This window comes from Choloepus didactylus, chromosome 7, assembly GCF_015220235.1.
Source record: "Choloepus didactylus isolate mChoDid1 chromosome 7, mChoDid1.pri, whole genome shotgun sequence".
In the NCBI taxonomy this organism is placed as follows: Eukaryota; Metazoa; Chordata; class Mammalia; order Pilosa; family Megalonychidae; genus Choloepus; species Choloepus didactylus.
Genome location: NC_051313.1, coordinates 107729659 through 107752922, shown reverse-complemented (window position 1 = coordinate 107752922; position 23264 = coordinate 107729659). Strand labels below are relative to the sequence as shown.

Sequence of the window (23264 nt, the reverse complement as noted above, 5' to 3'; positions counted from 1 at the left end):
CTTTTTATTATCTTTTTTTTTATTTGCCCAAAAAAAAAAACTTTTTCATAGTAATCAATATGTTCAAGTGCTGACTGTGGTGATAAATGCACAACTATATGATGATACCGTGAACAACTGACTGTACACTGTGGATAATTGTATGGTGTGTGAATATATCTCTGTAAAATTGCAGGAAAAAAATATAAATACAGGTAAAAGTGCTGGAGACAACATGGAGAAAGGGATGTACCCATTTACTGTTGATGAGGAAGCAGAATGGTGTAGCCTTTCTGGAGGTCACTGTGGTGGTTCCACAAGAAGCTAAGTACTGGGGGGCCATAAGGTCCTGCAACCTCATTATGGGGTATATACTTGGAAGAATTGAGAGCAGAGACATGAGTGGACATTTGCACACTGGTGTTTATGGAGGCAGTGTTCATGATTTGCAATGGGTGGAGGTGGCCTAAGGATATAGCAACTGAGGAACAGAGTGGTAAAGTGTGATGTATGCATACAATGGAATATTGAGCAACTTCGAGGAGTGAAGCTGTGAGACAGCCAACAAGGTGAATGGATCCTGTAGACAGCATATTGAGTGAAGTACGCCAGAAACCAAGGCAAACACTATAATGCCTCACCAATATGGACTAACTACAATGTGTAAACTCAGAATTGAATCTTAGAGCACAGCCTAACAGGGAAATGCTTATAATTGTGCCTAAGAGCCTCCTCCCGAATGCCTCTTTGCTGCTCAGATGTGGCCCTCTCTCTTTAGCTAAGCCAACTCGGCAGGTGATCTTGCTGCCCTCCCCCCTATGTGGGACCTGACTCCCAGGGGTGTAAATCTCCCTGGAAACGTGGGATATGACTCCTGGGGATGAATCTGGACCCAGCATCATGGGACTGAGAACATCTTGACCAAAAGGGGAATGTGAAATGTAACGAAATATAGCTTCAGTGGCTGAGAGATTTCAAATGGAGTCAAGAGATCACTCTGGTGGACACTCTTATACACTATATAGACAACACTTTTTAGGTTTTAATAATTGGAATAGCTAGAAGTAAATACCTGAAACTACCAAACTCCAACCCAGTAGCCTTGACTCTTGAAGACGATTGTATAATAGTGTAGCTTACAAGGGATGACAGTGTGATTGTGAAAACCTTGTGGATCTCACTCCCTTTATCCAGTGTATGTTGGATGAGTAGAAGAATGGGGAAAAGACTGAATGAAAAATAGGGTGGGATGGGGGGATGATTTGGGTGTTCTTTTTTACTTTTATTTCTTATTCTGTTTCTGATTCTTTCTGGTGTAAGGAAAGTGGTCAGAAATACATTGGGGTGATGAAGGCACAACTATATGGTGGTACTGTGAACAGTTGATTGTACACTATAGATGATTGTATGGTATGTGCATATATCTCAACAAAACTGCATTTAACTTTTTAAAAAAGTAAATGAACAATGGGGGGAGGAGGGGAACTGGATGTTTGGATGTTCTTTTTAATTTTTATTTTTATTTTATCTTTTGGAGTAATGAAAATGTTCAGTTTGATTGTGGTGATGAAAGCATAACTATATGACAATACTGTGAACAACTGACTGTACACTGAATGATTGTATGTTATGTGATTATATCTCAATAAAATTACATTAAAATTAAAAAAAAAAAAAAAAAAAAGGAAATAGGCCTGCCCAAGAGGCCCCAGGAGCTGGGGGGAGGCAGAGCATGAAACGGCCTTTCAGGGAGGACCTGGGACCCCTCCCGTGCCATCTCCCAGGTGTGTGTGTGGAGTGGGGGAAGCCTCGGGCCTCCTGTCCTACCCCCGCCCCCAACGGGGGACAATCACTTTTAGACCCTGGCTGAGCACTAGGATGCCCCATCACTCTAGCCAGTCCCTGATGGAAGGTGGGGGGTTCTGGGCCTGACTGGGAATGAGTAGGGGGTGGCCCCAAGAAGGCCAGCCACCCAGGTTCACCCCAAGTTAGGCCACGTATCCAGGATGCCATGGGGCTGGGCACTTGCCGGGGGAGTTGGCAGTGGGGGTCAGGCCCCACAGAGTGGAGAATGGGGCTCACTGATCTCCCCCCAGTCCAAAGAAAGGGCCCCACCACCAGTAACTTCAGCCCGGAAACACCTCCTTCAGGTGGATTTGGACAAGGATCAATGTCGCTTGCATAAGTGAGAGGAAGGGGAGATCTCACCTCACAGACTGTGAGCTCCTGAGGCAGGGGCTGTGCCTCCCCCTCAAACTGGGGGCTCCTTTCTCCAGTCAGCCCCCAGGATGGGCTCTGAGTATGAGCCTCTGCAGCTGTGTTTCTGCATCACTGTGACCACCCAAGGAAGCAGGGTGATTGGCCGGGTGGACAGAGGCATGGGATCAGGGAGGGCCTGAGGAGGGAAGTGCTGATGACGGGTCATTTCCCTGAGCAGTTGACCCTGGACAGACCAGAGCTGCAACCAGAGGACTCAGTTTGGAGCAATCAGCCAACTGGCTTTATCAAGTGCCTGCTGCATGCAAGGCCCAGGGGTCGGTGCTCTGGGAGAGACACAGGGCATCCAGTCTCCTGGGAAACAAGCCTGCACACCAGGATGCTGGGAGCTGGAGAAGGTGCACAGACACACAGGGCTCCGGGGGAGAAGGAAGGGCATGGGCTCTGCCATGCAGGTAGCCCCTTCAAAGGAGACCCTGCTGGGACAAGGCCAGGGGTCCAGTTTAGGGCAGTGCACCTCTGAGCTTTGGGCCTGGGTGGGCCCTGAAAGGCCCACCCCATCCCACCTACCATCCCCTCACACACTCCCTCATATCTATCTGGCAGTCCTGGTCGATGTTTTCCCTGGAGCTTGTCCTCCTCCTTTTTCTGAGGCTGGGCCCTCCCTTCCCCGTCCCCTCCCAGCAAGTCCTAGGCCTGGGAACTCGGGGGACAGGGGAGGAGCTTCCTCAAGGGCCCATGAAGGATCTGCTTCCTGGCTGCTGAGCCGCCACCCCTCACTTTGAAGCCCTTCGTGCATGAGAGAGAGTGTGTTCTAAAGAAGGAAGGAGGAGCCCCGAAGGACGTCACGCTCCAAACCATGTCAGGAAGTGGATTCTATAAGCCCACCAAGCAGAGTGCTCTACCCCAGATCGTCCTACTTCTGCTCCCCACTCAGCTGGGTGAAGCCAACTTATTTCTCTGCTCAGGCTTGCTCCTGAGTAAGAGGAGCTAAGAAGAGGCTCCACTCTCACCCAGAGCCACACTCAGCATATCAGGGTGGCCTGGGGCCCCCAGAGGCAACCATGGTAAAGGAAGTTCAAGGTAACCCAGCCCCTCCCTCAGGGAGCCCCTATTCTAAGGGGGAGACACAGCCCTGCCCCCAGGGAGCCCCAGTCTGAGGGAGGAAGACAAAGCCCCACCCTCTAGAACACCCCAGTCTGAGTGGGGAGACCTAGCCCCTGCCCCAGGGTTGATCTGACTTGGCCATTAACACCTCATTCCTCACCCAGGGTAAGACCAAGAGGTCACCTGGGTCCTCTCCTTTCCTTACCAGCATCCTTCACCCCAAGGACTGAGGACAGGACAGGCAAGGGGCAGGAAGGGGGCTCAGAGACCCCCTGGCCTAATTCAGCTCTGGCAGACAGGCTCCTTTGGTGTCACTTTTGGGGCCTCCGGCTCTCCCCAAATCCTGCTCAAGAACATTCCTCTCCATGCAGGAGGGGCCTCCAGAAGTGATGTTGCCCTGCCCCATCAACCCCTTCCTTTGCCCAGACACTGAGACAGGCTCAGAGGCAAGCTCCCAGGGGGAAGGAGCAGGGGCCGCTGACAAGCTGACCTTCCCCCAGCTCCTGTTTTAGGCAAGGCAGGGTGGAGTGGGGAAGAGGGCAGCCAGGCCCTGGCAAGAGGGCCCATGAGTCAAAGTCCCTGCCTGAGGCCCCCTGCTGCCTGGTCATCGTCCCTATCAGGCCTCACCCGAGTGCCCACCTCACCCCAGGACCAGCTGCTCGATGGCCCCCACCCTAGGAAATCAGAGGCTCCCGAGTCTCCCCCACAGCCCCCACCTCCCAGCCTGGCCCCTCAGGCCCCCTTCACTCTCTGATTTACAAACCTTGCCCCCACAGAAAGGAAAGAAGAAGGAAGAAGCTGTACCTCATGGGAAACTGAGGCACAAGGGCTGGGAAAGACCTCCCCACAACCCCACCCTCCTGCACCTCAACAGCCATGTGGCAGAGTGGTCAGAATCCGGGGGACGATGGGGAGAGTAGAACGTGAGCTGCGTATTAGACGATGGTGGGCAAATGTCTGTTTTGTTCTGTGTGAGAATGGCATGCTGGTTGGTGCAGGAAATTGAGTTTATATTTCAGAGATGCATTCTGAAGCAGTTAGGGGTGACATACAATGTTTATAATTTACTTTAAAATATTTTAGCACAAAAAAGACGAAGTGACTCTGGCGAGGTGTTCATTGTTCTGTCTTGATAATGGGTGCTTACAGGTTCGTAGTGCTGTTTCCTCTACTTATCTGAGTGTTTTGAATGCCTCATAATAAAACATCCAAGAAAGAAAAAGAAGACAGATGTTGGACTGACCTGGATTTGAATGCCAAATCTACCACTTCCTTGCTGTGTGACTTTGGGCAAGTCACTTAACTTCTCTGGGCCTCATTTCTGCTACTGTTATCTGGTACAGCTATAATCCCCTCCATAGAGGACTGTGAGGATTAAACATAGCAATGAATGAGGTGCACTAGTACAGGGCCTGTGACATAAAAAGTGCTCAGTTAAAAATATTTTTTTGTGTGTGAAATTAATAGAGGGGAGGCTGTGTGTGTGTTTTGAGAGTGGGGTATCTTCTCAAACTCTGAGCCTCAGTTTCTCAGCCCTCAAAAAGCAATAGTTAATGATATTACTTGGGTCAACAGCTGCCCCCCACACACACACTCCATACCAGGGGTTGTGGTAGATCCTGGGGAGAGGAGGAAATGGGGAAAGGGGGGAGCAGGGGAGCAGGGCCCCTCTAACAGACCAGGAGAAACCAGTTCCTTACAAGGAGCACTGAAGTTAGTGGGCCTCCTTCCCCATTCAGTGCCCAGCCCGGTTCCCTTTGGCCACATCCATTCACCCAGCTCTGAGGACAATCAGGAATGGGGGGGCAGCCCCCAACATCCCTACAGGGAAGCAGCGTGGCGGAGTGAGGGCCCTGTTGGAAGGACAAGGGCAGTGTGGCGTGCAGCTGGTAACAGGAGAAGGCCAGGCTTTCCTATTTTGGGAGGCAGGAGGTAGCAGGTGGCTGACTGGTGCTCCGGACATGTGAATCCTCCTGTCGGGGGCCATGTGGCCAGCGGCAGGACAGCCTGGCACTGCCAGGCACAGCCCAGGCCCCACATGAGCCCACCAGTCAGACCCACTTGTGGCTGCAGGGGCGGGTGGAGGGGTTTGGGGGAAGGGAGATTATAAGGACATCCTCCCTGAAACAGCCAGGAAGGGGAAAAAGGCACAGGTGAGCCCACCCATCCCCGGATTCCACAGAGAAGCAGGCTCCAGGGCCCTGAATGCTCTGAGGAGCTGCCAGTCTGAAGGGGGAATACGGCCCTGCCCTCAGGGAGCCCCAGTCTGAGGGAGGAGGGCTCCAGAGCTGAGCGGGGAGGCCCAGTCCGTGAAGGGAGAACACAGTGAGGGTCCCGGGGCTGCAGGGGCTGGAACGTTCCATTAGGTGGTGCCCAGACCCCAGCTGGTGGCAGCCCACAATGTTGCAGGTTCTTTCGGGATCCAGGTTATTTGGGGTGGGCAGGAGGAGCAGACGGCTCCCAGATTAAAATAACTTCCCTGGGGGTCATTCCTGAGACCTGCTCGGCAACCAGCGGCGTGCCTGTCACACGGCTCTGTTCCTCCTGCCCTCCCAGGCAGGCTGCACAGGGCCAGGATTGGGCCATTCCACCCAGGACAGGGGTGGGAGGGGGTGGATGTGGGGAAGCAGAGATGAGCCTTGTTTCCTAATCAGGGTGTGTGAGAGCGCAGCTCCGGCCTCCAGGGCCACCAAAAGCTGCCCACCGCTTGTCCAACTCCCCCTTCCTGAAGGGGCTGCCAGTCCTCTCTCTCAGGAAGCCTTTCTAAGTTGACTCCAGGAGCACAAAGCCCTTTAGCTTCATCTGCCACCCCAGGGGTGCGGCCAGTCGTACTTTCCTGTGGCCTGGGGCTCTCCCATCAAACTGGGCTCCCTGAGATCAGTGCTGTGCCTTCCCCCTGAGACTGGGGTTCCATGAGGCCATAGCATGTCTCCTTCCTTAGACTGGGGACCCAGAGGGCAGTGTGTAGCTCTTCTATCAGATTTGGGCTCCAAAGGACAAGGCATCAAACAGGGGGCTCCCTGAAGGCAATGCTTTGCCTCCCTATCAGACTGGGTGGGGGGGCTCCCCCTCAGACTGGGGCTCCCTGGGGGCAGGGCTGTGTCTCCCTCAGATTGGAGCTCCCTGAGGGCAGGGCTATGTCCCCCTCAGACTGGGACTCCCTGGGGGCAGGGCCCAGCCTCCTCACCACCCTATTTCTGGCACAGTAGAAAAAAGGTTGACCCAGGACCCTGGGTCTAGGGTGACCCTGGCCTCATTTTGCCCTCGGGGGCAGTGGCCTGCCTGGCACTGCTCTTAAGAGCAGAGATGCCCTGATCCCATGATCCAGGTTCTAACCCCAATACTTCCAGGCTCCTGGCCCTCTGCTGGGGCATGACGGAAGCAGCAGTTCCACCCCCCAGGCTGGTGGAAAGGCTTAAATGAGATGATGTGCTCGAGACCTGGTACAGTGCCCGGCCCACATCACGCGCCTGACAAGGTGGCAAAAGCTAAACCAAAGACAGGCCTGGCAGGGCCAGTTCTCGGGCCAGCTGGGGGTTGGGTGGAGCCCTAGGCAGGCCCTCTGCCCCCAGAGTCAGGTCCAAGATTGGCCCGGGAGGGCCACAGAGTGACCCAGGTCATTGGCCAGGCCAAGGATAGCCAGGGATCTGGCCTGTAGTTTTAGGAAGAGGACACGGTGTGTGTCTTCAGTGGTGGTGCTTGTCCTCCTTCCCCCTTTGCAACTCCTGCAGCTCTGTCCCCTTCCTCTGGCCTGCCAGCTCCAGCTGTCTCTGGCCCCTGACCCTCATTACCCACCCACACCCCCATCATCATCTCCTCCTGCCACCCCATGGAGGAATAAAGCCAGCCACCCTGCCTGTGTGGCATTTGGCGTGGCGTGACCCCTCCGAGCTGGGCAGGGGGCCCACACAACATAAATACGTCCCGGAGTTTACATTGTGGGGGCCGGGAGTACACACCAGTCAGCCGCTGCTGCCCAGCTTTATCCCCTGGGGGTTCACGGTCAGGGCGCCACCAGAGGAGGGGGGTGCGGGGAATCCTCAGGTGGCTGCAGCTGTTGGATGTTAATGTACTGGGACCCCAGGAAAGCCTGTGGGCCTCACAGGCCTCCCCGGCCCCCGCCCACCACCACGTCCCTGCTGCCCCATCCCTGCTCCATGGACGTGCACGTGGGAGTCTGAGGACAGAGCGTCCTCCCTGAGCCTGCGGTTAGGGAGCCCCTTGGTCACTCGCCCCCTCGTCCCCCCTGGCCCTGCTCCAGGAACCCAACTCAGACCTCAGTGCATTTTCTCTGGTCGGGCCAGGCTGGCCTCGCCTAGGTTAATCGTTAGTAACACTGTCCCTGGAACTTTCCCAGGGTACTTGACTCTTCTGAGCAGTGCCCATCACTCAGCATCTTCTCTACCTACTCGGGAGCAGGCTCTGCCGGGATTATCCCTCGTCTGCACTGCAAGGTTGAGGCCCTGAGTCTATGCACAGTCAAGGGGCACCTTCATTCAAGATCGAAGAGAAGCACAGACTGAGCTCGTGGCTCACCGTGGCCTGCCTGGTGATCCACTTCACAGATGAGGAAACCAAGGCTTGAGGCTGTTAAGTAATTCTCCCCTTGAATTGCTCAAGGTGAAGTTAGAATTCCAGCTCAGCTCTGCCTAGCTCCAGCCTGCCTGCGTGATCCTCCCCACTCCACTGCCCCCCGCCACCCCCCGAGAGCCCAGGGGTCTTCTGGATGCAGTGGGGCAGGGCAGTGCTCGGAGAGGCTGAACCCTTCCTTCCCTGACAGTATGTTTAGCACTGGGAGACAGTGTATTCGTTAGCATGTTCGTTCTCACTGACAGTGCCAAGTTCTGTACCCAGCATTGGTGGGAGGAAGGACAAACGATAACAACAGCTAATGTTTGGTGAGCACTTGCTGGTGCCTGGCTCTGTTCTAAGCATCATATATGCCACATCTTGGGGAATCCTCAGTACGATTCTATGAGGTGTGATGTATTAGTCAGGGTCCTCCAGGGAAATGGACTGATTATTTTATTATAGGAATTGGCTCCCATGACCATGGGGATTGGCAAGCCCAGATTCCGTAGGGGAGGCCATGAGTTGGGAACACCGAAGAAGGTTTCAATGACTTCCCCAGGAAGAGCTGGCTGGCCAAAGTAGAGATAGAAATTCTTCTTTCTGACTGATGGAATCATCAGATCTCCCTTTCAGGCGAAACTTCCTTCGCTGCTCAGGGCACTCTCCTTTGTTGATTGTAGATGTAATCAGCCATGATTTAAATCCATAGTAACAAGCAGACCACTGTTTGCTTGACCAAATAACCAGACAGCATAACCTAGCCAAGATGACACATGAACTCAACCCTCACAAGTGGTATTATTATTATTAAAGCTGATTTACATTTGGGAAGACTGAAGCACAAAGGGGTAAATTGACTTGCCCGAGGTCACACAGATAGAAAGGGTCAGCGCTGGGACTGGAGCCCACAGTGCTAAGCCGTGTGTAGGAGAGCTGGGTGGATACTGACTCCACAGACTAGTTTAGACAGCAGGGGTGCCAGGCCTCAACCCCCACACAGCCGAGGGAGGACAGGCGAGACTGACCAACAACGCAACAGGGAACAGAAGTAATTAGAGTGGTGCAGGGTGGATTAAGAAAGTGTTCCTGGTGGAGATGGGTTGTAAATCCGTCAAGGCTGAATGGAAGTGGGGGGCATAGGCCATTTCGAATGGTGAGGGACCCTGGGGCAGGACTAATCTCCCACAGATCACTCACATGACCTCAAACATAGATGGTGTGGAATCAGTGGTCTTGACATGACTGAATGGCAATAACGCAGTGGTTGGGATGGAGGGAGCTACTGAGGAGAAGGTGGTGTGACAGTGCCGATGGTGATGGCTGTGATGTGACGGCAGAGGCGTGACGGTGGGGAGACAGAGGGTGCTGATGGTGGGGGGTGATGGAGGAGGCAGTCACGGCAGAGAAGGAGGTGGAAGTGAGGGTAGAGGAGCTGGTCATGGTGGTGGTGGAGGACGGTGATGGGAGTGGAAATAGGAAGAGGCCAGGACAGAGGCGCCATTTACTTGACTATCCTGTACAGCCCTTTACAGTTTCCACCAGCCACCGCTATCCTCAGGTGGGCATTTTTATCCTCACATCACAGTGAGCCACAGACAAGTCAAATCCCACTTGCCCAAGGTCACACGGCCAGTCAGCGGCAGAAACCCAACTGGCCCAGGCCCTCTGCCTACCAGGCCGGTGTTCTCAGCTTCCTCCCCCTCCGAGTGGGGTGCCAGGGCAGTGTCCTGAGGCCATGGGTGGCAGGCAGAGGTCATTCTGCATTCCCAACACAGAGGGCTCAGCCGTCCCCTCTGCATGGGGGGAGGGGGGGAAGGGGCTGGCAGGACCGGGCTGACAGGCGGAGTGGTTCTAACCCCAGCCTCACCACCGACAGGCTGGGTGACCTTCTCTGGGCGGCGGCCAAGCAGACGTCAGCTGCCAGGTGACAGCGGGCCGGCCGGGCCACCCTGCAGAGCCAGACGAGCCTGGCGGGAGCCCCGCACACCAAGGGGATGAAGTCAGGGCTGGGAAATAATCCTGGGGTCAGGGAAAGCTTGCTTTGGGGTGACATTCCTGGAAAGTTCTGCTCTGATTGGCTTGGGGTTGGGGCTCCTGCGCAGGTCTTTCCAGTTAGGAGTGAGTTTATTAATAAATCCGGCTCCTGCCCCCTGCCCTTGCCCGGGAGTGGTGAGTCTCTGGCAGGGGCAGGAACTGGGCCCTTAGATCTAGAAAGGGGGTGCAAAGAATGATTGGCCTGCACAGCCCCAAGACTGCACTCCCCACCTCCGTACCCCAGAGCTCTCTCGGCTGCGGCTCTGGCCTCAGGGCTTAGGTGAAGTGGCAGACGGGCGGACGGTGTACACACCAGTGCCTGGGCCTGCGCGCGGCGCCTGAGGTGTGGCTGTGTGTGCAGCGTGGGCTCCCGAATAAGGTTCTGAGGTGACCATGGGCTCCCCGGGGTGCACGTGTGCATGGGGACCTGTGTTGGCCTGCAAGTGCGCAAACTTATGTCTCAGCCGCTGGTAAGCGTGATCCGCAAGTGCCCTTGTGAGCCCCTGGGTGTAGGCATGGGCGGCTGTGGTGGGCGGGAGGGGCGGCAGAGCGTGCAGGGTGCTGAGGCCTGGGGAGCTGGGGGCCTCCCTCTCAGCCACTTCCCTCTGCAGCTCATTAGCACCCAAGTACTAAATTTACTGCCTCTGCTCCCCCAGCTGGCCTCCTGCCGGCTCTGGCCTCATTAGGCCCCTGCCCCTTGGCTAGGACAGTGGGGGGTGGGGGGTGACTCCTTAATTGGTAGTGCAGGATCCCTTGAGGGAGGGAGGAGAGGCCTGGGGCAGGGGAAGGAGGAGGCCGGGGCACAGAGCTTAATATAGTCACAGGGCAGGCTGGGAGGGTGCCGTCTCCTATTACACCTGCCGCCTCACCCCGTCATCCGACCGGCTCCTGCGGCTGAGGCGAGGGTGGAGTGAGGAGCACCTGATCCTGGACGCCGCCGGGGGCCTCCCTGCACCCTGCCCCCTCACGCATCCTTAAATGGAGAGGACGTGAGGCTCCAGGGCCCACTGTGACAGCCCAGGGATGGGCAGGCTCTGGCGTGGCTCAGCTGGGGGGTCCTGACCCCGGGGGGCACAGACCAGGAGGGAGGGAAGGGCTGGGCACAGCTGCCAAAGGGACAGCGTCCTCTGGTCCCCACCCTCACTCCAGGCCCCTGTCGGACTCCTCCAGACCCATGGTCACAATCTGCGGCACACCTGTGGGCAGAGCCCTTGGCTGGATGTGGGGGTGAGCACCAGGTCAGCAGCATCCCCTACTCCTCCAGGAGAAGCAGTGGGTGCGTTACGGAAGGTATGTTCAAGACAGGCTCCTCTTCTAAGGCCCTCTTACGGAGAAATTCTGGAACCCATAGTCAGTGTGAGACACAGCCCTGCCCTCAGGGAGCCCCAGTCTGAGGGGGACACAGCCCTGCCCTCGGGGAGCCCCAGTCTGAAGGGGGCACAGCCCTGTCCCCAGGGAGCCCCAGTCTGAGGGAGACACAGCCCTGTCCTCAGGGAGCCCCAGTCTGAGGGGGACACAGCCCTGCCCTCGGGGAGCCCCAGTCTGAAGGGGGCACAGCCCTGTCCCCAGGGAGCCCCAGTCTGAGGGAGACACAGCCCTGTCCTCAGGGAGCTCCAGTCTGAGGGGGACACAGCCCTGTCCCCGGGGAGCCCCAGTCTGAGGGAGACACAGCCCTGCCACCAGGGAGCCCCAGTCTGATGGAATTATCACTCCAAATCCCATCTGCTGAGCTCCCTGTGTGACACAGGGAGTTACTTTCCCTACCTCAGAGCCTCAGTTTCCTTGTCTAGGAAATGGCAACACTACCATGTATCTCGATTCCTGTTTTAAGATTAAGTGTGATAATGTGTATTAAATGTTTAGTATTACGATGCCTGACGGGTACCAAAAGCTGAATAAAGATAGCTGTTCTTTACAAATGGGGGATTTTTATGGAAGGCATCGTCATATTTGGCCTTCAACTGGGGACAGAGATTGCAGGAGCTTGCACACCTCCCAATCCCATGCACAAGTCCCATTTCTTGAGGATCTGGCTGCCTGTTCTGCCCACACTCTCTCCGGGCAGCCCCAGGCTCCACACTCACGGTCAACACACTTCACGGAAAGTCAGACACAGGAGAGGCCCCAAGCCCGAGGACACCAGTGCAGCACAGGGACAAGGCTAGGCCTTACTGCCACCTATCCCAGGCCAGCTTGCTCCGGGGCTATGGAGACAGGAGAGGACCACAAGAGCCCCCCTCACTAGCTCCCCACCACCCCACGCTCCTCTCAGCCAAGGGTACCCCACAGCCTCAAGCCTGGCTTCTCAGGGACTGGGGGATGTACCTACCCACACTTGCCCCTGCAAGCGAAGATGGGAAGCCACCAAGAGGGGTGTGCGTGTGTGTTTCTGTGTGTGTCCAGCTCAGTCACAACTGAAGAGTGGATTTCCCTCTCACAGCTGCTAAACGATGCCACAACGGTCAATCTTAGAGGACAAGCCTTTCCCTGAACTGGAGAATCCAGACTTGAACTGCAAATGCCCCTCAGTGACTTCTGGTCCTCGACTCTTTGGGAACCTATATTTTAAATTTATTTTTTTATTGAGATCATCTACATGCATTTAATTGCACAAATCTTAAGGGTACAGCGCAGTGAACTTGGTGAATTTTCACATGCCCAGATAACATCCACCCAGATCAAACACAGAACACAGCGTTTCCAGCATCCCAGGAGGCTCCCTCGGGCCCCTCCCAGTCAACACCGTCCCCCAGAGGGAACTACAGTCCTGATATTTACTTTTATCCCCACAGGGTTGTTTCACCTGTGAACGTCATATCAATGGAATCAGAGCATGTGCACTCTTTTGCGTCCGCCTTCTCTGGTTCAACATAATGTCTGTGAGGCTCATCCACGTTTTCACATAGCACCAGTTCTTCCTTTTCCATTGCCTAGTGGAATTTCATTGAGTGGATTCTGCCACAATTGATCTACTCTGCCATTGATGCACATTTGGGTTGTTTCCAGTTTTAATTAATGTGATTAAAGCTGCCGCAAGCATTCTTGCGCAGATCTTTTGGTGCACATACAAATGGCCCATCCTTGAGAAATTATTTAATGCAATTTTATTGAAATACATTTGCATACCATACAATTATCCAAAGTGTACAATCAATTGTTCACAGTATCATCATATAGTTGTGCATTCATCACCACAATCAATTTTTGAACATGTTCATTTCTCCAAAAAATAAAAACAAAAGTAAAAGTAAAAAAGAACACCCCAAACACCCCTTCCCATTCCCTCTTATTATTCATTTAATTTTTGTCCCCATTTTTCTACTCATCTGTCCATACACTGGACAAAGGGAGTGTGAGCCACAAGGTTTTCTCAATTATACGGTCACACCATATAAGCTATATACTTATATGATTGTTGTCAAGAATCAAGGCAAGGCTACAGGGTTGCAGTTCAACAGTTTCAGGTATTTCCTTCTAGCTATTCTAATACACTCAAAACTAAAAAGGGATATCTATATAATGCACATGAGTAACCTCCAGAATGACCTCTTTTATTTATTTATTTATTTATTTATTTATTTATTTATTTTAAATTCAGTTTTATTGAAATATATTCACAAACCATACAGTCATCCATGGTATACAATCAACTGTTCACAGTATGATCATATAGTTATGCGTTCATCACCACAATCTATTTCTGAACATTTTCCTTACATCAGAAAGAATCAGAATAAGAATAAAAAATAAAAGTGAAAAGAGAATACCCAAACCATCCCCCCATCCCACCCTATTTGTCATTTAGTTTTTACTCCCATTTTTCTACTGATTTTTTTTCAATTTTTTAACTTTGTTTATCAAAAAATTAAAAACAAACAGGCAAACAACAACCAAAAAAACCCCACAACATTTCAATCAAAGCAATGGATTAAGGAAAACAAATAACCTAAAATAACTACTTTGCTTCCAATATGTTCCTACCATACCCCAAGAAAATTAATAAACCATGTCCAAACAGAGGAGTAAGAAAAACAAATAATCTAAAATAACTACATTGCTTCCAACATGTTCCTACCATACCCCAAGAAAATTAACAACCCCTAAGAAAACAAAGGAATAAGAGAAAAAAAAAACCTAAAATAACTCTATTGCTTCCAACATGATCTTACTATATCCAAGAAAGTTTACAAACCATAATCATTCCTGAGCATTCCCATAACATTGAGATTACCCTCCATAGTTTATCTGTTCTTATTAGATTATCATTCCCCCTCCACTAATTGGTATCTCTAGGTCCCCTACATTCTACAGTATAAAACATTGTACATTTTTCACAGAATTCACATTAGTGGTAACATACAATATCTCTCTTTTTGTGCCTGGCTTATTTTGCTCAGCATTATGTCTTTTTTTTGTTTTTTGTTTTTTGTTTTTTTAATCTTCATTTCATTGAGATATATTCATATACCATGCAGTCATACAAAACAAATCGTACTTTCGATTGTTCACAGTACCATTACATAGTTTTACATTCATCACCCAAATCAATCCCTGACACCTTCATTAGCACACACACAAGAATAACAAGAATAATAATTAGAGTGAAAAAGAGCAATTGAAGTAAAAAAGAACACTGGGTACCTTTGTCTGTTTGTTTCCTTCCCCTATTTTTCTACTCATCCATCCATAAACTAGACAAAGTGGAGTGTGGTCCTTATGGCTTTCCCAATCCCATTGTCACCCCTCATAAGCTACATTTTTATACAACTGTCTTCGAGATTCATGGGTTCTGGGTTGTAGTTTGATAGTTTCAGGTATCCACCACCAGCTACCCCAATTCTTTAGAACCTAAAAAGGGTTGTCTAAAGTGTGCGTAAGAGTGCCCACCAGAGTGACCTCTCGGCTCCTTTTGGATTCTCTCTGCCACTGAAGCTTATTTCATTTCCTTTCACCTCCCCCTTTTGGTCAAGAAGATGTTCTCCGTCCCACGATGCCAGGTCTACATTCCTCCCCGGGAGTCATATTCCACGTTGCCAGGGAGATTCACTCCCCTGGGTGCAGAATGACCTCTTGATTCTATTTGAAATCTCTCAGCCACTGGAACTTTATTTTGTTTCATTTTTCTTTCTCCTTTTTGCTCAGACGGCTTTCTCAATCCTAGGTTGCCAAGTCCAGGCTCATCCCCAGGAGTCATGTCCCACGTTGCCAGGGAGATTTACACCCCTGGGAGTCACATCCCATGTAGCGGGGGAGGCATTGAATTTACCTGCCAAGTTGGCTTAGAGAGAGAGGCCACATCTGAGCAACAAAAGAGGTTCTCTGGGGGTGACTCTTAGGCACAACTGTAGGTAGGCTTAGCCTCTCCTTTATAGTAACAAGCTTCATAAGGGCAAGCCCCAAGATCAAGAGCTCGGCCTACTAAACTGGTAGTCCCCAATGTTGCGAGAATATCAGGAATTCCCCAGCTGGGGAAGTTTAATATTTCCACATTTTTCCCCAGTCTCTTAATGAGGTTTTGCAACTACTTTTTATTCCCTTGAGAGATTTTTGATTGGAGGAGGGGTCACCTGGTTAAGAACTCCAGGGAAGAAGGAAGAACTAACAATTATTGAGCTCCTGCTCAATACTCTGCTGATAAGTGAGTGTTTTATTGGTAAGAGCATGTGTGTGATGATGACTCTGCAGGTTTGTGTGTGAGTGAGTGTACATGAGTATATGCGTGAACTTGTGAGTGTGCATGAGTGTCAGTGTGGGTGTGTATGAATGTGAGGGAGCATATCTGAAAGTATGTGTGTGTACTTGTACGACTGTGTCTGCGTGGGTGTCTCAGGCTGTGCCCGTGGGGGAGTGGGCATGTGTACAGGGGCATGTGTGTGTGCTCCCAAGTCCATGGTTGGATGAGAAGGGGGGCAAGGCAGGATGGTAGCAGCAGGCCTGGCTCCCCACTGTGGTTGAAGAGGTGATTGGGGCCAGCCTGGACAGGCACAGGGAATCAGGGCCAGGCCTCAGGATCCCAGAGGGCTCAGTGGTGGAGGCTGGCTCTGAAAAGCAAAGATGAGGGTATTCGCTGAGCTGGGGTGCGGGCCGAGAGCTGAGATGGTGCTTCCCGGCAGGCAGCGTCGTTCCCAGGTCCTTTTCCAGGAATGGTTCCTAGAAGGCCCCTCCGCCCAAGCTCCTGTCCCTTGCGCCCCGTTTGCCTGAGCAGGGAGGTGCCAGCTGACTCATCTCCTCCTGGAACTGGAAGCTATCGCTCATGTCACCTCACCTCTGGAACTACCTGCTATGCCAGCCAGGTAGGGGCGGGGCAGGTAACCAGCCCCTCCCAGCACCACCGCCCCGGCCACACAGGCCAATCCAGAGTTGCATCCAGTCACACCCCCAATGCCTGACCATACCGCTCACCTGCAAACTGTCCAGTACCTGGGCTGGGACTGGACCTCAGGAAATAGAAAAAAGAGAGACCGTGAGCACACAGTCAGGTAAGGCCCAAGGCAGGTGATGTTTATCTCCTCAGGGCAGCTCTTTTAGGCCAACCCAAAGCAACAGGCTATTGGGAGGGTCTCCCCAGTAGTCACGTCAGCTCTCAGCTGGGTTGTCTCGTGTAAATGTCACAATCAGGTTTAAATGATGTTCTTGTCCCCATTGTACAGATAGGTTCACTGAGGCCCCACGACCTTAAGTGATCTGCCAACAATCACCCCGATTTGTTTACATCTGTTGGAATTTTTTAATTCTCTGGATATCCACACTCTCCCCTCCTCCCCCACAAACCCAGACCACAGCTCTCCCACCATGCCCTTGCAGCCCACACACACACCCTCCAAGTGCCGTCTCCCCCATCCGTCCCCAGGAAGAACCCCTAGCCCATGGTGGGTGATGTGGATGTTGAGGAAGTCTCTTCTCTCCTCCCACCCTCCTGGGTTCCTCTGTGGTGTCCTGATTTGGGTTCTGGTGCTGACTTTATTGTCTCCATATATCCATTTGTGTGTGCATGGGTCGGGGAGGGGTGTTGGGGCATGAGGGCACAACTCCAGGTGGGTTTGCCCACCAGGGACACAGGAAAGTAGAGCTGCCGAGGGGGGGGGGCACACATTGCACAGGTTCTATTGTGAGTGCTTAGGGACACGTATGTGAGCCTGCACAGGTGTCTGTAGAGTGACGCCCTATTTCTCCGCCCCCACCCCTCCCCCCACCCCATTCACAGATAGCTGCCACTGCCACCATCCTCAGTTCACCAACTCCCAGGCCCCAGGTGAGGGCCTGATGAAAACCACCTGGAACTGGGGACAGAGACACCTGAGCCACTTCTCAAGCCTCGCCTGGGCTGCCAATGCCCGTGAGCCAGCATCGCTCCACCCAGGCGGCAGGAGTGGTGCCCTCATCCAATGGGATGGGGTGACACGGGGGAAGGAGCAGCAGCGCGGCTTCTCCTGCCCCCAGGAGTGCAGGGAGGCTCACTACCGCAGTGCTCAGGAGGCTGGAGGGGGGGGGGGGTGCTGCTGCGCCGGCACTTGGCACTGACTACAGAGGCTGGGGGGCATCCTCTAGCACTCCGGCTGGCCGGCCGGCAGCTGGCCGGGGAGGGGCTGTGACGTGCGGGTGGCCTCATGCGGGCTGGGAGGAAGTAGCTAATTGCCGACCTGATGACTGGGCGGCCTGCGGAGTGGGGTGATGATGTGACTCGCAGAAGCAGGCGCCCCGGCCCAAGGAGGGGGCCCTGCAGGGATGGGGTGGGCCAGGCAGAGCTCTGCGGATGGTGAGGCTGAGGTGGCTGTGGCCAAAGGAGAAGGGAGCTCTCAAAAGGGGGTGGGGGTGTGGAGACTGACCGTGGGAAAGGACTTCTCTAGGGCTTCCCTCCGCTCCAAGAGAAGTTCAGAGGCCCTGAGGGCATGAGGGGATTGGGAAGGGGCTGCAGGGGAGCTGGTAGCAGAGGCTTCTCCTTCTTGCTCCCCCTTCCCCCTCACCCCCCCACCTTCCCTGTCTCCCCTGCCCTTTCTTAGCCCTCCCCCACCTTCCCCTGTCTCCCCTGCCCCTTAGCCCTCTCTTTGGCCCTGTGGCCACGGTTGGTGAGGAAGAAGGGAGGGGATGGGGTTTCTTTTCTCCAGAAGAAACCCCCCCCCCCCGCACTAGCAGTCTACTTGGTGCTGCCCTCCCTGCCAGAGGCCAGAGCATCTGGGAGAAGCAAGGGGTAAGACATCAGCCATTTTCAAGGACCGGAAGAGAGGGTGCTCCAGGCAGAGAGAACAGCACAAGCAAAGGCTGGGCAGTGGGGCGTTAGTGATGTGGACTGAGGAGAGGGGTTTGGCTGCCATGGCTGTGAGGAGAGAGGAGGTGAGCAGGGCCGATCTGCACCAACGACCACACCCTCCTTTCTTGGCAGAAAACGTGGGCTTCCATTGCCCAAGCAAGGATCAGGATGGGGACCCCATCCCCCAAATCCCTAGATGGTTCAACTCCCGAGAACCGCAAACCACAGTACTGAGTCACAATAGCCAGGACCCATCCATCCGTTGGTCGGGCTCAGGCCCTACCGCCCCCTGTGGGCAGGAAGCTACACTAATCTTTCTGGGGGTGGGGGGGGGGTGTCTCTAGGTCTCTACCAGCCTGGAGTACGGAGAGAGATGCAGACCTGCCCTCAGGGAGGCACAGTTTGATGGGGGAGACACAGATCCTGCTTCAGGGAACTCAGTCTGATGAAGGTGGCACAGACACTGAACTCGGAGCTCTAGTCTGATGGGTGAAATTCAGCCCTGTCCTCAGGAAGCTGCCAGTCTGATGGAAGAGACAATGTATTGCCACCAGAGCTCCATTCTGAAGGGTGAAACAGCATCTGGCTTCAGGAACCTCCCAGTCTGAGCAGAAGCACAGCCCCCACCCTCCTGGATCCCCTAAATGGGGAAAACATACTTTGGACTTTTGGAATCCCCCCAATCTGTCAGGAACACATTGGACATCGTGGTGCCCCTAGGACTGCAAGAAAAAAATACAGGGTGCCCAGTTAAATGTGAATTTCAGATAAACAACAAATTTTTTGTTTTAGTTTATGTCCCATACAGTATTTGGGACATACTTATACCAAATATTATTAATTGCTAATCTGAAATTCACATTTAACTGGACCTCCTGTATTTTTATTTGCCAAATCTGGCAACCCTAGGTGTCTCCAGTCTGAGGGAGGAGAAGGAGGAGCCCCCAGACACGGAAATGCAGGTAAACATCTCAACTTGCTCAGGAGGGCAGGGGTGGGGCAGGAGTTAGTCCTGGGGCGCCGGCTCCGAGCAGTTTAAAATTCCTTCCAGGCCAGATCCCTAATCCTTTGCGCACAATGGCCGCCTTCTCCCCCGCGGGGCCGTGGCAGTGCCACCGCGGGCCTCTCTAAGCCCCTTTGAAGCCGCCAGAGCCCCGCGCTGCGGGAGGCCCCGCCGCTATGCCAGCTATGCCAGCAATGTCCCCGCCGCCGCCAGTCACCACCGCTCCCCCTTTAATACTGGCTAATCTGGCTAATAAATAAACTCCCCTCCCACCCCCAACTCCCGGCTGGCTCCTCCCAGGTCCCCAGGATTGATTTCAGGGCTCAGCTAGAACCAGCGCCCCCACCCCAGCCACCACTCCCTTCTGATATCTCTTTTCTTCTGTCGCTGACCTAGGTACTGTTGCCCGTCTTGGTTTCTCGGGAACATTTGGGATCTGGGAGGTCTCCGCCTGCCCCGTTGCATTTGCATCTCTCAATTTCAGATCACCTGCGCGCAGGGGCAGGGCCCCGTGGCTGGCTGCCGGGCACTGGACTCCATGCCCCCGAGGATCCGCGGGTCGGAGGCGCGCCCCCTGGAGGCGGGAGGAGGCACAGGCCAGGCCCCACCCTTGCCACGCCCCCCACGCCCTGCCCTCCTCCGTGCAGAGACTGGGGGCGCACCGCGAGGAGCCGCGAGAGGGGTGATTCCCGGTAGCGGAAGGCACCCGCGCCTCCCAGCGGGGGGCAATCTCTTCTCCGCGGCTTCTGCCGCCCCCTGCGTCCCCACCCGGGTTTCCGAGAGTCTGACTCACAGCCGAGCCGACATCGCCTCTCCTCCTACAACACACCCGGAGCGCGCGGAGAAATTACAGGATTGCAGGGGCACGGCTAATGCGCTCTAATTACACACCGCCGCTGTCATCCGCCGCACTCGGCGGCCCTGGGCCAACGCACCGGAATTAGGCCGCCCCTCCCGGGTCCGGGAACCCGCCCCCAGTCCGGAGGAGCGCGAGCACTAGCTCTGCCGCCGACTCCTGCCGCCCTTCGGGACTGCTCGGCAGTCCCAGGACGGAGCGATAAGATCCCACCTGCCGGGGCTGCTGCGGGGCGTGGAAAGAGGTGTTCCGGGGTCTGAAGGCGGAGAAGACGGGCCCCTCTCCTCTGCTAAGCCTGCAGTCCTCGAGGGTCTCTGCTGGACAGGGGGCAGACACCCATTCCGTTAACGGGCTAACTGAGGCCTGTTGGAAAGTCAACCGTGGGGAGGGTGAGGAGGGCATGCAGGGCAATGATATTCCATTTTGCACATGAGACACAAAAAGCGAAGGCTCTTGGGGAAAGCCACCTAGCCAGAGTCTCTAGTCAGCATGGTGGCTTTATGACGGAGCCCCAGCTGCAGAGGAAACCATCACAGTCTCCTTCCCCAGGCAGGGAAATTACATTCCTGCAAAGAAAGGTGATATCTCCCATCACAGCCCTGGAACCCCTGCCAGCTGGCCTGCTGTGGCCTGCCGGTCACAAGGGAGCTGGTGAAGGGTGGGGTGGTCCAGGTCTCTCATCCCAGGATGGGTGGGAGGAGACCTGGAGACCCAGAAGCAGGGACCAGAGTCCAGGATTAAGGGGGCAGCTTGGCCATTGGCTTCTTCATGCAAACCAGGCTCAGACTCCTCCTCTTTAAGGAATTCTTTCCTGATTCCCATGGGGTCCAGAGAAACTCCTTCACAGGGACCTCCCTGGGGGCAGGGCTGTGCCCCCCTCAGACTGGGGCTCCCTGGGGCAGGGCTGTGTCTCCTTACATAGGTGGGGCCTTTGCATACACACCCCTCCTGCTCCCCGCTAGACATTCCTTCCAGGACACACTTGTCACGCTTTGATGAATGAAACCTACTAAGAATAACTCAGTCTTTGTGGTCTCTAAAGGACAGGGGTGGGGGGGACGCTGGTGACTGTGGAGGGACTCAGGGAGGATGGACACAATCCATTCACTCAGAGCACTTTATGGGGGGCCCAGCAGGGCACTGGGGGGAGGCAGAGCGTGTGCCCCAGAGTCCCCTACAGGGCCATTTCCGCAGTTGGCGAATGGGAGAGCTGTCCATAGGACATCTGAGACAGAAACCCAGCCCCTCCTCCTGAGCCTCCCCACCCCAGAAGTCACCACCTCAGGCCCACCCAGCCTCCTCCATGCCTGCTCCCCCTAGTGAAGTCAGGTGCCTGGGGGTGGGGACTGTTTCCAGTGGAACAATGACTGCCATGGGGGGTGCTTTGGGGACAGTTTCCCTGCTCCTGCTGTGGGAGCTGTCAGAGTGATCACAGGGAAAGGGAGAAACTGGGGAGGGGGCACGGGGTGCTTTTTTGGGGGAGGGCGTGTGAGTGACCAGACAATGAGTCCCTGTCCCCCACACACACACCTCTTCACTTTTCCTCCGTCACTCTACGCCTTCCCACCCCACAACTTCAAGCCTCCAGCTAAGGTCTGAGCGACCTTTCCCAATGGAGCTCTTCTCCCGGAAACTTCAGGGGGGGCCTGCGGGGATGGGCAGCTGTGACTTTACCCCACTTCTCCCGACAGGGCCTTCCTGGCACTCCGCCCCCACTAGCCACCTCCTGAGAGGGACGTTTCGGCCTGGTCTTGGCAAAAACATCAGCCTGGGTGCCAGGCATCCTGATATGGCACCAGCTCTGCCACTGACCCCACTGTGACCTTGAGAAGGCATTCGTCCCTCTGGGCCTCAGTTTCCCCATAAGTAAAATGAGGAGTTTTGTCTAGGTTTTGTGGTTTTCAAAGCTTTCTTGTTTTTAAGTAATGGATCCTTTTGTTTAAATAATAACTTATGCTAAACTCCCACTGGTAACACAGAAAAAGTTAGGGGTTCTGGGGCAAAAATAGGGATAGGGACACAGAGCCGAGTTTAGACCACCACACACATGCACGTGCAAGTCAGCCCTCAAGGGCACACTGCAGGGCACACCTCACAAACTCCGAACCCTGAAATCCTTGCCTGCAAAGACACTCTGAGGCCTTGGCAGGGCTGGGAGCTTTAGAGAGGGGGTGCTGGCAACTGTGAGGTGAGGCAGTGATTGGGAAGCCCCTGGGTCTAGGTAGAACTTGAGCTGGTAGTGCAGGAGGGGGGATTCTTTCAACACTGGCTTCCAGAGGGGCAGGGGGTGATGGGGTGCTGGCAGGGGCCAAGGCAGTGGCTGAGGGGTGGGGGCTGGGCATCGGGAAGCCTGAGGAGCCACCCAGGGAACCTCATAGCACCACGAAATCTGTAGTGTGACAATTTGGTGTCAAAGGGAATGCAAGTAGGAGGGGGCCCAGTCAGGCACTGGTGACATAAAGACAAGAGTGAAGAGAGGTGCAGGTGAGGTGCAATGAGGAAAGCTGGCACCAATGAGAGGCAGGCCTGGGCCTGGGGTCCCCAGCTTAGAGCAGCAGAGCAGGTCCCTCCAAAGCAGGGGTACAGCAGAAGCACCCCAGCCAATCTGCCCTCAGCCCCTCCTTGCAGGCAGATGGGCTGCGACTCAGGTATGCTGAGAAAGGACTGAGTCCGGCCCCAGATGCCTGAGGTCACCTGGGAAAGGAGGTGTTGCCTCCCCCTCTACACCCCCAGGTGGCCTGCGTCTGGCTGGCTCTGGAGAGGCCTTGGCTCAGGGACACCCTCAGGGACTGGGGGGGCCAGGGCACCAAAATTCTCCCCCAATCCCCACTTCCCTGGGATGTGTGATAAAGATGCCTTCTCATCCTCTATCCCAAACACACACACACACACACACACACACACACACACACACACACAGGCGTTTGTCCCCAAGGAGCCCCCAGAGACTTCACAGCCTTGTCCCTGGGAACCCCTAGACCACCATGGGCCCAGCAGGGCTCTGGGCACACTGGGGCTGCAGCCGAGGCCTTTGCCTTCGTGGCCCTCACATCTTGGGGTGGGGAAGAAAGAGGGTCCGTAAGTAAAACAATAAGAAAATTCAGGTGGTGATAAGGCAAGTCCTGGAGTGGAGAGTGATGGGGGCTATTTTAGATAGGGGTGGTCAGAGCATGTCTCTGTGAAGGGTGACACTTGAGCTGTGACCTGAGCAACAAGAATCCAGTCGTGCGCTGGGGCCAAAAGGACTC

At 54.4% G+C, this 23264-nt stretch overlaps 1 pseudogene; it reads left to right on the top strand.

The window, feature by feature from the left end:
* The first annotated feature begins 17580 nt into the window (after positions 1–17580).
* LOC119540689 lies at positions 17581–20319 on the top strand (annotated as a pseudogene).
* Positions 20320–23264: the final 2945 nt, after the last annotated feature.